Genomic DNA, 14,025 nt, shown 5'->3' with positions numbered 1-14,025 from the left:
CAAAGTGCTCAGTCTGTTTAGCTTTCTAAAGAGAAGGTTAAGGTGTGAGGTGATCATACCTTATGAGCACTGAAACAGGAAGAAAAATCTGGTAATACCAGGATCTTCTGTTTAGCAGACAAAGAGATAACATCTCTTGACAGAAGGCGACGGGAAAAAAATTCATAAATAAAGCATGCTTTTGTAGTGAAGAACATTAACTGTTGAAACAGTTTATCAAGATTTATGGTAGATTCACCATTACTGGATTAAAAACAAACAAACAATACCAGCCTTTTTGTTGTTTGGTTGGTTGGTTGGGAATTTTTTCCCTTAGAGGGAGAGCCTAGCAAGACCACAATGCTAAATCTTAAACCAGGAATTGACCTGGTGAGTCCTAATTTAGGAGATCGGACTAAGACAATTAAAGGGGTTCCTTCTGGTCTTAGGTGCTACTATACAGAGCCAACATCTGCATAGTGTGTGTTGCGCTGCACTGTGTGAATCCCATATTCCAGTGTACACCAGTCTCCAGACTATGACTGTGCCACTTTACCAAGGAAACTCCTTGGTGTAGTCCAGAAGGAACTTGGGTGCAAAGTAACACCTAGAGGGTGATCCTCTGGGACACTATGACCAAAGTGTAGACAAGTGTGTCTGTAGAAGTGGGGCCTTAGGGCTCTCCAATTTGTATAAACAAGTTATAAACAACTGTAAAACACCTGGCTGTGGTGAAATGTGTGTTTGCATGCAGTAATCACAGGGAGGCTCAAATATGGTCCATACAGGGGACACAAATCAATGTGAAGAAAAATTATGATAAGTTGCACTTAAATGTATCGTTTTTTAATGTGAATAATTGCCTTACAATATAGTAACAGTAATTATTCTTTGTCCAAAACATAGATGCCATTATTTTCTTAGGTTTTTGGTTTGGGGTTTGTTGGGTTTTTTTCCCTTTTTTAAAGGGAAATGGACCTGGAACTACATACAGTTCCCAGGCATGGGTTCAGCTACTGTTATTGCTGTGGAGCTTTCAAAGCTCTGCATCACAAGCTAAGAACCCCAATAGCCTTCCCAGCAATGCCAAAGTAAGTGCATATGTAGGTGTCTGCAAGAGAAAAAAACAAGGAAGATTCTGAACCATTACTGAAACTGTATGTGTAGCATGATTATTTCCATTACATTGTTCATACTCTTAATAAAGGATTCAGTACAAGCGCTCACTGCTGTATAATTATAAAATCAATAATGTAACCTTCCCAAATCTTGCTGTAAAAGATCCCAGTCTCTTCATGGGCCACAACCACTCCGAGCCTTTATAAAATGGGGTAGGGTTCTGTGCTGCAGCAGTAGACCCTTCCAGTATCATGGCTTGCAAGGTTTCTAAGCTAAAAACTGGGGAGAGCTTTTACCTCTAAAGTTTGTGCTTTAACAGTGTAAGTCAATGAAATCCTGCTGGGAAGAAACACCATTTCAATACCTGTCTGTCAATTTTTTTTTTTTTTTCCTGTCTTCAAGGGGTTTTATTATTTGCAGTGCCCTCAAATACACCTTTCTAGCTAAAGACACAATCATGTGGACAGCTCTTTGTTTTGTTTTCCCTTCCAACCAATGCTTTTGTGTATTTCTGAAACTTAAGACACCTCCTCTGCTACTACAGTACTTATCTGTAACACCATCGCTTTGAGGGATTAAAGCAGGTTACTTGTTACACACTTAGATCAAGAGTTATCTGAGTAGAAAGTCTACCCCGTTAGGGTTGGCGGAATCTGTTTTTGATCTTGAGTTGTTTTGATTTTCTCTGAGAGCAAGTAACACGTTATTTTAACTTCTGAATAAGGTGTGCTACCTGACTGTGTCTCTTCTGTTTGGCAGAAAGGATTAGAAACCTCCACGGAACTTGCACTCTATTAAAGCAGAGTGCTCACCATTGAGAGCCAAGGAGCCGAATTGTTTTCAGATTATATGTGTGTGTGTGTCTTTCCCACATCAAAGACTTTGATGGAAGCTGTTCACGCTATTGTCAGGAATGCAGGGATTGGCACAAAGGTGATTAGCAAAATTGCTTTTCTGCAGGAGAAGCACAAAAATTATCGAAGGATTAAAGAGGATAAAATTAAAAGGTTATGCTGAATTTGGGGGTAAATTTTCTCCTTTTTATCCCAAATTGTACATATTGATTTGGTTTTACCCATAAAAGGTCTGCCAGAAGAAATCAGGTTTAGAAGCTATTTGGTATGGATTCTGTTAAAGGGCAAAGAAAAACCTTCCCTTAAAAATAATCCCAACAGACGTTACCCTGTGTGCTTCCAAATCCCATCTACAAGGAGCTTTTAATGAGTACTAAGGGCACCCAGATCCCTACAAGGTTCTCAGCAGCCACAACATCAGGACCTTCAGTCATAATTATGCTGAAAATTATGAAAACAAACAATTCCATAAATCAGTTTGTCACCAGTGATGCTGATTGTTTACTTTTCTTGTTACACTCTGCTGACAAAGATACTAAACTGGGGGAATCACTTTCATTATCCACTTGCTAGACACATGCAATGCTTTTGTATTTTGATCAGCAGCTGAGCTGCTTGAATGGTTAGGGGGAAAAAAAAGGCAATAAAAAGGGATTCTCAAATATTTTAGTGTATCAAAATGAGCATCCGTGCCTTCCAAAAGCTCTCTTGCTTGGCAAACCAGTGCAATAAAAAATATCTATCACCTCCCAAAGCCAGCAGAATTGTCTCATCTTGCTGGTTCAGACTCTGCCTATTGTTCATTTTATTTTGAACAGTCCTCTATGATTTGCTAAGTACCAGCCATATACCTATTTCTTGTCTTTGCATTTTGGAGTTTGTTTGTTTTACTAATGTATTATTTTCTGGAAGTCACCCAGAATATTTTATTTGTTTTTAAGCTCATTTATCAAAGTATTATCTAAAGCATCTGTTCAGAAAATGTTCATTTTAGCTGTTTTCCCAACAATGACCTTCTTCCTCCCCCCCAGGCCACATCAAGTTGTCACTCACCAGACAGCTGTGGAATTTGGAATCATTCCTTTTAAATGCTTTACAATTCCAAATGGTAGATTTCTAATGGCACAATATGATTGCCACAAAGATCCTTAAATTTCCCAATCCTCCAGGCTTCAAAGGCTGGACCGTCCTTGATCTCCTGGAGGAATGCTTTTGAATCTTGTTCTTTTATAGGGACTACCTATGAAGATATTTTAGAGGCTTTTTCCTTTCATACTTAGAGCCTGAGGAGCTAAACATTCAAATACCCACTGGCTTTTCTGAGAGTAAGGTGAAGACTTAGAAAGTTGTTTCTAAAGATTCTCAGCTTTCACTAATTCCACAGGTTGTTCCAAAACTTTTTGGAGCATTTATAAAGCAATATAAGAGTATCCTCAGTGTAGCAGTGACTATGATGGTGTTTTATCTTGCATCTGCCTTCTACCTACATGGCTACTTCATGAAGTTCCTAGCCTGCCATGAGCAAGTCTGACAGTGTCCTGACCCATCATACATCTGTGGGTGCAGAGGGGTTCCTTACTCTTGAAGGATGCTCTGCTGTCATATCACTTACAAGGTAACAATTTGCTCAAGGAAAGTGAGCAAATCTAATCCTACAAGCAGTTTTGGGTCTGCGTTGACCAGACAACCAAGACGGAGCCTAATTACCTGCAACAATTACAAATTTGCTTCTTTCTCTCTTCCCCTACAGCCAGAGGAAACGTTTCACTAGTATTCCTGTCTTGCACTGTAGGATTTCTCAGTCAGGAGGCTGACATTTTGTATTTCTTACTGGTTAATTCTGTTTTCTCTCATTACTGAAATCCAGAATCTGCAGAGATTTATAGTGCAGCAACAGGAACCCAGATGGTTCTAAAACCAGGCTTTATTTCTATTCAGTTCTATTATAGCCAAGCTATAAGGCAAATTTTACCCTCTACCTTATTAATGAAGCATATAAAAAAATTACAGAATAAGGTATCCCCCTGCCCATACACCATCGGTCCTAGTCCTGCAACGGAGCATTGCAGGAGTTCCACCTAGCAGATTCAGCTGTAGATTTGGGACCTTCAGCTGTAAACCCCTTGGGGAAAGCACTAAGTTAAAAAGCACTGCCACAGTACCTCACATGACATGACCTCTGTTGTGACTGCAGGCTCTCGGGTATTATTATAAGGAGCAACTAATGCTCTGTCACTCCAGTAAGTGTATGTTTAGATATCCTGTATTGCTAATGCACATGATTTGTAAATAGTCCTCAGCCTAACCTCGGGTTTTGTGATGACAACAACAAACTGCGGGAACAACTGATGACTAACCTGGTTTATGGGTCAGGGAACAGGCCTTAGATCCTCATTTACACAGGTTTCTTATGATCATGTAAGTCCTACCTCTCCAAGACTATTTTTGTTTGTTTGTTTAAATCAGTTAAAGAAAAAAAAGAACAACCCAGGTCCCAAACTAGAGAATGTTTTCCTTTGGAACTGGAAGCAAACACACTTGATGGCTTTAACATCTGCTGGACAATGCATGAATGGGTGGTGGGCACCTCACACAGTTTTGTGACAAACACATGTGCGTACAGCGTGTCAGATTATAAATCCAAGAATAAAGAGTCATTAAAACCTCCCTTCTGTAGCCCACCTGCCATGAAAATAGGCCTTTCACTCTATCTATTTAAACCGAAAATGAGTATTGGGAAGGAAAATGCCGACATTCCAGGGATTCAAGTCAAAATCTCCCCCTCCAGTAAAGGAGGTCTGTCAGTTGAACTTAAATTGATCTATTGTCCGTCTCCCATCAGGACCCGCAAGCCACCCCATGCACATGCTTCTGTTGTTGCTAGAAACCAGGACCTCACAGTCCAAGACCATCACAGTAACATTTACATCTGGTGCTGGCTTGATACGCAGCTTTGCATAATTCTCAAATACCTTTTCTGCCTTGCAGCCTGTTAGTGCCTAGTGCAATTTTTGGGTGCAGATTCCAGTGAAATTAGCTTTCTACCCAGCAGAGCACAAGCCCTCTTAGCTCCACCATGAGTGCAAAACTTTCTGCTCTTGGAAGGGAGGAAAGGAGAAAGAGTGTCTTGCACTCTGGATTGACTCTTAGGAGTGCCACGAGTGATAAATTTGGTCCTATTCATTCTTTTTTCCTCCAGGCTTGCAGTGGACTTACTATCATTGTTAGCATGTCTGAATTACTAGTAGCATTATATTGAAATGCATCTCAAAGGACAAAACAGCCAGGCTACGCAAATACCCATGACCCTGCAGAGGAGAAGGGTGTCAGACTTACAGATATCAGTTGTGGCTCTTGAAACAATTTACTACTATGTAATTCATGAGCGCCAAATCACAGTGCTTCTCGTAGATCATTCTCCTTACCTGTAACTGTGCTGCTCCATTCATTTACACGATGTGAGCCTTGTAGCACACTCTTACAACTGCATTAGTAATGCCAAGAAGAAAAAATAGCTTTTTAAAAGGGATAAAGCCCATAGCACTTTTTTCCTATTGCTTATGTCTCTTTTCCATGCACACAAACATACAAATGTGTTTTGTTTTCAGCATGAACCTCTGTACAAGGAATCAGTGAAGGCATCTCCTTGCTTATTTTCTGTCTCGGGCTCTGCAGTGCAAGCCCCATTTGCTGCGTGGATGCCCTAGCAGGTGTTTGGATGTGCAGGTGTGTGCACAGGCAAAGTCCTGAGCGCAAGCACAAACAAAGATTCGAATACCAGGGCCTTTCAGCCTGAACCTGACACTGCCACTTTAAAACCAGAGACATGGACATCAAAGTTTTCCACTCCACAGAAGGAATGGACTATTTTGCACCCTTCCAAACGATGTCTCTCATCTCTCTGCCTTTCCTATAGCCTTCTCCCTCTCTCTCACACATACACTTTTTCTAATACCATCCCTCCCTCTCCACTTCAAACCATGGGAAAAACCTAGGAAAAGAAGCTTGCCGACTAAGGGACCGTTTCACTGTATTGTGTTTTCCAGCTAGACCTGAACAGACTGAAATCAATTCAGCTCTCTCTCTCACTCTTTCCCTCCCTCTCCCATGTCTTTTTTTGTTTCTCTTAGATCGTGCTCCCTGCCTTAAGAAAACCCAGTTTAGTTATCCATCTGCATTGCAATCAAGTGACCAGTGTTTTTTTATTGCTTGTAAAAACACAGTATCTTTTTCATGGGAGTCAGGTTCTTCTTTGGTTTGAAATACCCAGTGAGCAGTGGCAACAAGCTGCAGAATCTTTGATCAATTCTCACATATCCATTTGAAGTATCTTTAGTAGACCCATCAAAAGAAAGGGACTTGGTAATTAATATTTTAGTATGGTGCACCAGCATCACATTGTGTTATTGGCAAGAGGCCTGATTTAACAGAAGCACCCAGAAATACCTGTATCTGATCTGAATTGCTACGTGCTCTAAAAAATATACGTTATTAAAGCTGAAGTCCAGCTGTTGCTATATTAATATCCTCTGTTTTTTATTTGCTCCTACCTTTTGGAAGGTTTCAGTTTTCATTCTGAAACTTTCCAGGCTTGCTCCCAAAACCGAGGTTATAACTGGAGGGCAAGAATGAGAGCAGAATGCAAGAAGGTTCACTGGAAATTTGAAGAGGCGAGATTCAGCACAGCAGAGCCAGCAGTCCGAAGAAGGCAGAAGTGTCACTTAAATTTTGATCGTAGCACCTGTTGAGAAAGGGACAGGATGAAGATGCGCGTGAGACCTGGCTTTTGTGCCTTCCAATCTGTGGAACAGCTAATTATGCAGTTAGTGTTCCCTTAACGTAGTTTTCCCTTGAGTTGTCCAGAGTCTCAGGGCCAGCTGTGAGGCTGCTGTAAACAACAGTTTCACTGCATTTAACAGTATTATGCTGCTTTATATCGAAACACGGTATTGCCCAAAGACAACACAAAAATTATCTACCTGGCCTATCCAAAACTCCCATCAAGAATAAACCCCAGCAACTAAGACTAACTGCAAAACTGAAATACCCACCACTATTACAAAACAGGGTAAGTAAGAAAAATAAAGGTGTTAATGAAGTTACAGATTACCACCACCACACAGCAGACCTGAGCCCCAGTGGGGATTTTATAGCTTGCCCTAAAAGCCGTAAAACTTTCCCAATCAAATTGGACTTGTAAAGCCCAGCCAGCAGATAATGCTGTTCCAGCAGCTTCTTCTCATGTCACCCCAGCTGAGCATAAAATGGTGAGGTCTTGTTATGCTTTAATGATAGCTAGATCAAAACCAGCACTGCAGAAACCCACTCACCACTTACAAGGTGTTCAGGTCATCACCCGGTCCCATGCATGTTAACATCCACATTTAAGAACTGAATTGTCACCTTCTGTACTACATGCAGTTTCCAGCTGGAGATCGGAGCAATCCTAAATACAAGCCATTGCACTGAAACCTGCCTTCCGGATTGACAAACTCACAGGTGGTTGTCTCTGTCACTGCCTGCTGGGTATCTGTGAAAGTCAAGCAGAACCATCAGGTGCTCAACACCACTGGAAATGTCGTTTTATGCAGGTGCCTAAATACTGTTTTCAGTGTCTAGCTTCTGACTCCAAACACCGCACATGCTGTGACTCACCTGCCTTTTGCACTACTTTGCTGTAGTATGAGCTTTAATACTACAAGTCCAAATTATTTCCCAAACAGCACAACACAACGTGGGCTGTTTCTTCCTCTAGCACCTCGAATACACGGGTAGTATCAGGTAATTGCCTTGCAACTTAAACTACCAGAGATTTGTAATCAGTATCTCCTAAGTATCTTCATTTCAGCAGCACCCAGAATGTGGCCTAATTACTTTCAGCCAGCTGCACAGCTTTTCAGAGCAATGTTTCAAGAGAAGAGGTGATTAATTGTGACCCTAATTTTGTGTGGTACAGACTTTTGGGTAAAGGAATTGAAGAGCTCAGCCATTCAGGTCAGCAACAGTTTGGTTTGGTTTATACATGTCAGTATCGTGTGTGTGTTTATAAATATGCTCTGTATTTAATGAACAGTGTATTGTGCAAATACAGTTTGTCAAGTATTTTTCCTATAAATGAATATATACTAAGTAACATTCAATATAACAGATTCAATATAAAATTGCAGAAAAAGGCAAATAAAGCATTGTGTAATGCAAAAATCCTAGACGATAATAGGTATTTGTCTTAGACCATAAAAGAAAGTGACTAGAGTTAGTTATCTCTACTACAAGGTACCTCCTGATTACTGTGCTTAGTCACACAAACATAACGGTATCCTGGAAGTTTTAGCACTGTTTCTTTCTTTCTTTCTTTTGTTTTAAGAAAAATGATGCTATGATAAAAAGAGAAAAAGAAATAAAACAAAAAGGAACTTAAAGCTTGGGCAAAGCACCAGCGAATTGCCGTTGTTGGTGGTGTATTTTCAGGACCAGTCTCCTGAGCGCTCAGTCTCTTACATGCTGTAAATTCCTCTGACTTTATTTTATACAATACAAGGTTAAAATGTGAATATAAGCTTTTCCAAGCACTTGTAGGTGCAGAAACTGCCTGACAGCTCTAGTTGCCCAATTACAAGACTGGTGAACCTTTTTAGCTTGCAAATAATTGTCATGATTGTGTGTAAATGCCATCTCTTGGGACTGCTGCGATAGATACTGTAGGAATGCAGTCCCCTTGGAAGTAGCCAAGAGGGATCCACTTCCCTGCGCATCTTAAATCATTCTTTGGAGAAAACTCTTTCTCTCCATACAGACTTTCTGTTATGTCCCTGAAAATCCTAGGAAGAGGCTCAAAAACAGGATGCACACTCCAAGAGACAAAAAATATGAAAGTTAATAAGGGAATTGGAACTTGATGATCTTAAGGTCCTTTCCAACCCTAACTATTCTATGATTCTATGAATGGGGAAGAATAAAGATATTTTCCTGCTCATACAGATGGACAAGAGTAGCCTTCTGATCAATCTGAACTTTGTACAGGAGTATAAAAGCAGCAAATGAACATTGTATTAGAATGGCAGAGAATTACAGTGAGAAAGCAGAGAGATTGTTGAGACATTTTCAGGGGCGGAGGGGGGAAAGATTCTTTAGGCCAAGTGACCTTTTCCCATCCAGCAATTTCTTCTGTCCCAGTGCAGAATGACAATGGGAACCCGATGGCAGTGCAATCTGACATCCACGTCCATACCGAAAGAGATTCAACTCAACCGTGCTGCACTGCTGCGGCCATGGGATGCTGTGAAACAAACCAGACCCAAGTTTCCAACTTGCCCTCTTTTCTGTTGTTGTTGTTATTGCTGTTTGTTTCCATTCACCCCCTTTTATTCTCCATTTTTTTTCTGTCTTGACTCTGATGGGGGCTCTTTTTGTGCAAAACAAGTCCTTCTGATCTCTTTGAAAGGCCAGCTCTTGTCATTCTTCCAGATCATCATTGTATGACATGTTTTTATATCAGACTGACAAAGGAGCTATTTGATCAGGGGGTATGGCGTGTGATTGTAAGAAATTCAGCTAGCCGGTGGCAACCATTGTTCCCCAAAGCGGCTCCCTGACCCCATTCTATTCAAGGAAAAACTCCCTTGGAGTGGCCTCTATTCATTGAGTAACACCAGTCCGCAGTCTCACTCCAGGAGTATGCTCAATTCAGAGGTGTGTCACCGATATTGCCCATCAACCAGCCTTTAACTCTTTCATCAGCATTAGGTTTCCAACATAACAGCTGTTATCATAAGATGAGCTCAGAAGGGGGGTCGAGATGCATTCCAGCTCACTGGAGCTCTCCTTATCTTGAAGAAATTTAACCTTCCTTTCAAAAGTTGCCTTGGAAAATATCCGTCTGCTCCTTTCTGCAGAGTGCAGCCCGAGACATTTGCCTTCCCTCAAACATCCCAGTTTGTTACTCAGCTTCTAAATCATTCAAATGATCTCTGGATTTGGCCTAAAGTGATCTGTGACTCTCCTGCATCTCAATCCTAAAACCTTCTCTCTCCAAAATAATGTTGTATGCATGTGTGCGTCCATGGCATCAGTGCAACTACCGATTGTAAGAAGGAGCACACAGCGAGACTCATCTGTCTCCCTAGGAGACATTTCATCTCACGTTATCAGCAGAGAAAACTAAAGGCATTCCCATAAGCTCTGAGAAGGCTGATCACTAAAACTGCTCCTGCTTTCTTGAATGGAGCTCACCATGCACTAACAAAGAGCCTTCAAAACCCAGGGAAATCAGTGCAGAAGCTCACTTTAAAAGCCACAATTAAGGGCCACAGTCCTGTGCTTACAGAGGTTATAGAACAGTGCCATGCAGCCAGAGTAGGATCAGACTCAGGCACAAGATGGCAAACACGATTTGGCATGGCAGTGATCAATGGTTTTAAACGCTACTGGGAGAATTGTCTGCATGGAAGGATTTAAAACAGGCAGCCCAGTACAAATGCAGGTACACAGGTCACTGACTCTGCTTTGGGAAAGCCTCTGAAGCAAATTAAACTCATTTCATCCACCTTCGCATGGGTCTGCTGCATCTTTCAGTGCAAAACCTTTTTCCTCACGTATGTCCACTGGCTCTTGCAGGTCATCCATCTCTTGACATGGTTGCAGTGCCCTAAGAGTAGAGTTACTTGCAGGGCCTCCTGGAGAGCCATTAGCTTGCTTCCCCGGTTAGAAGCACAGCCCTGCTTCAAACATCACTGCTACACCCCCTCCACCTTCTACAGCCTTCTTCCACCGGCAACCATCCTTTCCGGGCTTTGGTACCACCTTGATAGCGGCTATCTTCGGGATCGGGATTTGTTAATAAACTCGGGCTCCCTCTGCTGGGACAGAGTACAAAATACTGGGGGGGTCTGTCTGCAGGACAGGGTTACTTCACTGCTGGGCTTTTGGCTTTTTTCCCCATGAATTTTCAGTAGATGCCATGACAAGCCCTGCATTTTTCCCCACTGGGTGATAACGGTGGAATAAACAGCAATGCTTAGCATGCAGCGTCCTTCACTGCATGCTCCAAAACCTCTGGGAAACTTGCATTAAACTTCCACTGACCTGTGAAGGGATTTGGCATCATCTTCCTTTTACGTAAGGGGCAGGAGGAGCTCAGGTGGTCAGCCAGTTGTTTCATGTCATGAACTGAAATGCATGTCCCTCTCCTCTGTCCATTGAGACACGTGTATTCCCACACCACAATGCTAGATTTAACCCCTCTGAGTAGAGCCCTTTAAAACGCTTCTGCCACAGACTTGCTCTCCACCACAGGAGACCTTCTACATCAACCTCAGATGACCACAAAAGTTGCAGCAGATAAAGGAAACTCCCTTACCCAAGAACATACTCTGCAATAAGACCCATCTCTGTGCACAGAAACCTGCTTTTTGGGGGGTTGTGTCTGCACAGCAATCTCTGCATCACAAGTAGAAGACACCTCCTTGATCCATCTGCACCATGCGAAAAATGTGTTAAAGCATGGGGAAAGATTCAGGTGCAGACCTGCTAGCCAAGCATGCTTAGTGTGCACAGGTGTAACATCCCCCAGTAAATCAGCATGGCATTAACTGGAGCTGCTAGGATCAATCCAGAAAATAGGAATGTGGTTTAAAAATCAGGAAAAAGTCGGAGGCAAGAGTGAAACCAGCCAGGGAAGAGAAGCAAACCTGGTCCTTGAGTAGAATGGACAAAGCTGCAGAGAAGACACTTCAGGGAGGCTTCCCCAGTGGATCTAGGACTCTTCCCATCTGCTGCCTATGAATTCAGCATGCTACATTATCTCTATGACCTCTAATCCACCCCCAGTTACTGTGCAGAATGTTACTGCATCAACATGTTTTTCCAACAAAAACTGCAGTGTAGATCAAATTAAATGCATTTCCTCAGCAAAGCTGCTGCCTTCATCACTCATGTCTGTGCTTCCTGCCCAGGTATCACTGCTGAGGGTAAGCAGCCTGCTCTGGATGCTCTAGTTTCAAGGAAGGTCAGACATTTCCCTAGCAACTCAATACAGGCCAAATAGCTCAAGGAGACCTGTTGCCTTCCATGACAGCAAAGACAGCTCTCAGTAGTGATTTGGGCACCCAGCTTGCAGCTAAGTCTACAGTACTGTCCTACAGCATCGTGTTATTCATGCTGCTGCCTCCAGTCTTATCTAGGTAGGGTTGAACTTTCTCAGTGCAGGCTGTTGACAGAGGTATAAATTCACTGCTTTGATGGGGAAAGATTTGCCTCCCCACTATGTGTGTCCCTGAAACACTATGAAGCAAACAGCTTCATAGGGACCAGCTATAGATTTAAATCAGAGCAAATATCAACACAGGGAGTTTTCTGGGGATGAGGGCTCCGTACTATGTTGACAACTTTCCTCTTCCCCATCTGCAGCTCTTCATGCCCCACCAGCATCAGCCCTACCTTTTGCCTGGCTGACCGCTCTGTGAGCTGCCTGTGGCTTTTTATACTGTGGCCACTTACCAGGCATCCTGCTTGAAGTAACAGCTCCAACCCTGCTTCAGATAACAGCAATAACAGTATGGATCCCATACATCAAGGCCAACAAGGGAGCACCCTTGGAAACAAGCACACTTGGGTCTTTCCTTCACACATGTCAACCAGGAAAGCCAGGCCTATAAGTACCGATGGTTTTGCTGCACAGTACTTGTGATGCTGCTCACACAGCGGAGCAGAGTCTGACCTCAACGTGTGACATCTCCCCAAGAAGTCAATGGAAGTTTTCTGGGCCATGATGCAGCAGTGGGTGCTACCCAGCAAACTGGCCATGAAATAACAGCCTGTATCACTGGACTTTTGCCTCGCTGACATGTCCCTAAGTGAGGATCCCTGAAGCAGCCCATTAAGGGTTCACTTAGTCTCAATAGCAGAGAGTGCACATTTGTCACCTCTGTGTGCTCTCTAGGTGACAGGAGGACTAAAAGCCCCTGTGCTTCCCTGGCTGGCTCTAGCTTCCCTCTCCTCCCCGTTCATTCCCAGGGAATGTACTTCAGAGAGCACAGGGGGTAAGACCCACAGCCCCTTCTCCCCAGTCTTCTCACAAGCCTGGCTGCCTGGCAGGGATGGTTTCTTTGCCTTTTCCTGCCTTTCCAGTTGGGATTTACCCATGCTCCTGCCCAGTTAGTCCCTTCCATGGTTTGTCCCTTTTCTCACATCACCAGGAGAGCCTTCTACACTGTAGGTAGCAAATACAGAGAAATGTCCAATCCTTACCGCATGTAAAGTGATCCCACATCACAGCACTGAGGACTTGTCCAAAATCCCGGTTCACGGGGCCTCGCCATCAGGACAAAAATGTCAGCTGTGATTCTCCCTTCACTGTAGGGGAATTTCTGATCCTCTTGGATTCTTAAGACAAGTTGGCTATCTGAGGAAGGCCCAGGCTTGATTTGGGGAGCCCTGCCTGGTGATCAGCATGGCTGGGCCCATAATGGCCCAGGGGCTGCTACATCACACAGCACCTGTTGGCCACATGGCCCATAGGGAGGCCATGTCCACATCACACCGCACCACCCTGGTGTTCAGCCTTGCGCCAGGGGTGGTTCATCTTCTTGCGAGGCAGTTGCAGGGGAGAGCTGGTGGAAGACAGGCAGCTGCTGCAGTGGAAGCAGCCATCAAGAGCAAGTCATCCCCTTGCCGTGTCAAGTGCACGGCAAACCCACGGCTCTGCAGGGGGAGGTGGTGAAACCCTCGGCTCCTTGCAATGATCGCTCTGAGAGGGAGTGAAGTGCGGACACTTCTCTGGGCCCCACAACGGAGGCTGCAAGGGCTCAGCATGTGTCAGCAACCACTGCTCTCCCCTCTCCCCAGTCCTTTAGGGGCTGGGGATGCCCCTTTACCAGCCAGCAGCAATTAGTAGGAGAGAGCTTTTCTTATAATTAACCATGTCATGATAGTGGTGGGATTTGGGTCAGCGCAGCAGGTGCTGTAAGTACGGCCACAAGCCACAGCCATAGCCTTGGGAATCTGCAGCTTCCCCAGCATCTTTCCTCTCCCTGCCAAGTCGTGGCCCCTCCATCTTTGGGTCACACCTCGGCAAGTG

Source organism: Neopsephotus bourkii, unplaced genomic scaffold (genome assembly GCF_033783945.1).
Source record: "Neopsephotus bourkii isolate Nb327-2 ecotype Australia unplaced genomic scaffold, CSIRO-AGI_Nbou_v1 NB_1615, whole genome shotgun sequence".
Taxonomy (NCBI): domain Eukaryota; kingdom Metazoa; phylum Chordata; class Aves; order Psittaciformes; family Psittacidae; genus Neopsephotus; species Neopsephotus bourkii.
This window is presented reverse-complemented; position numbering follows the sequence as displayed.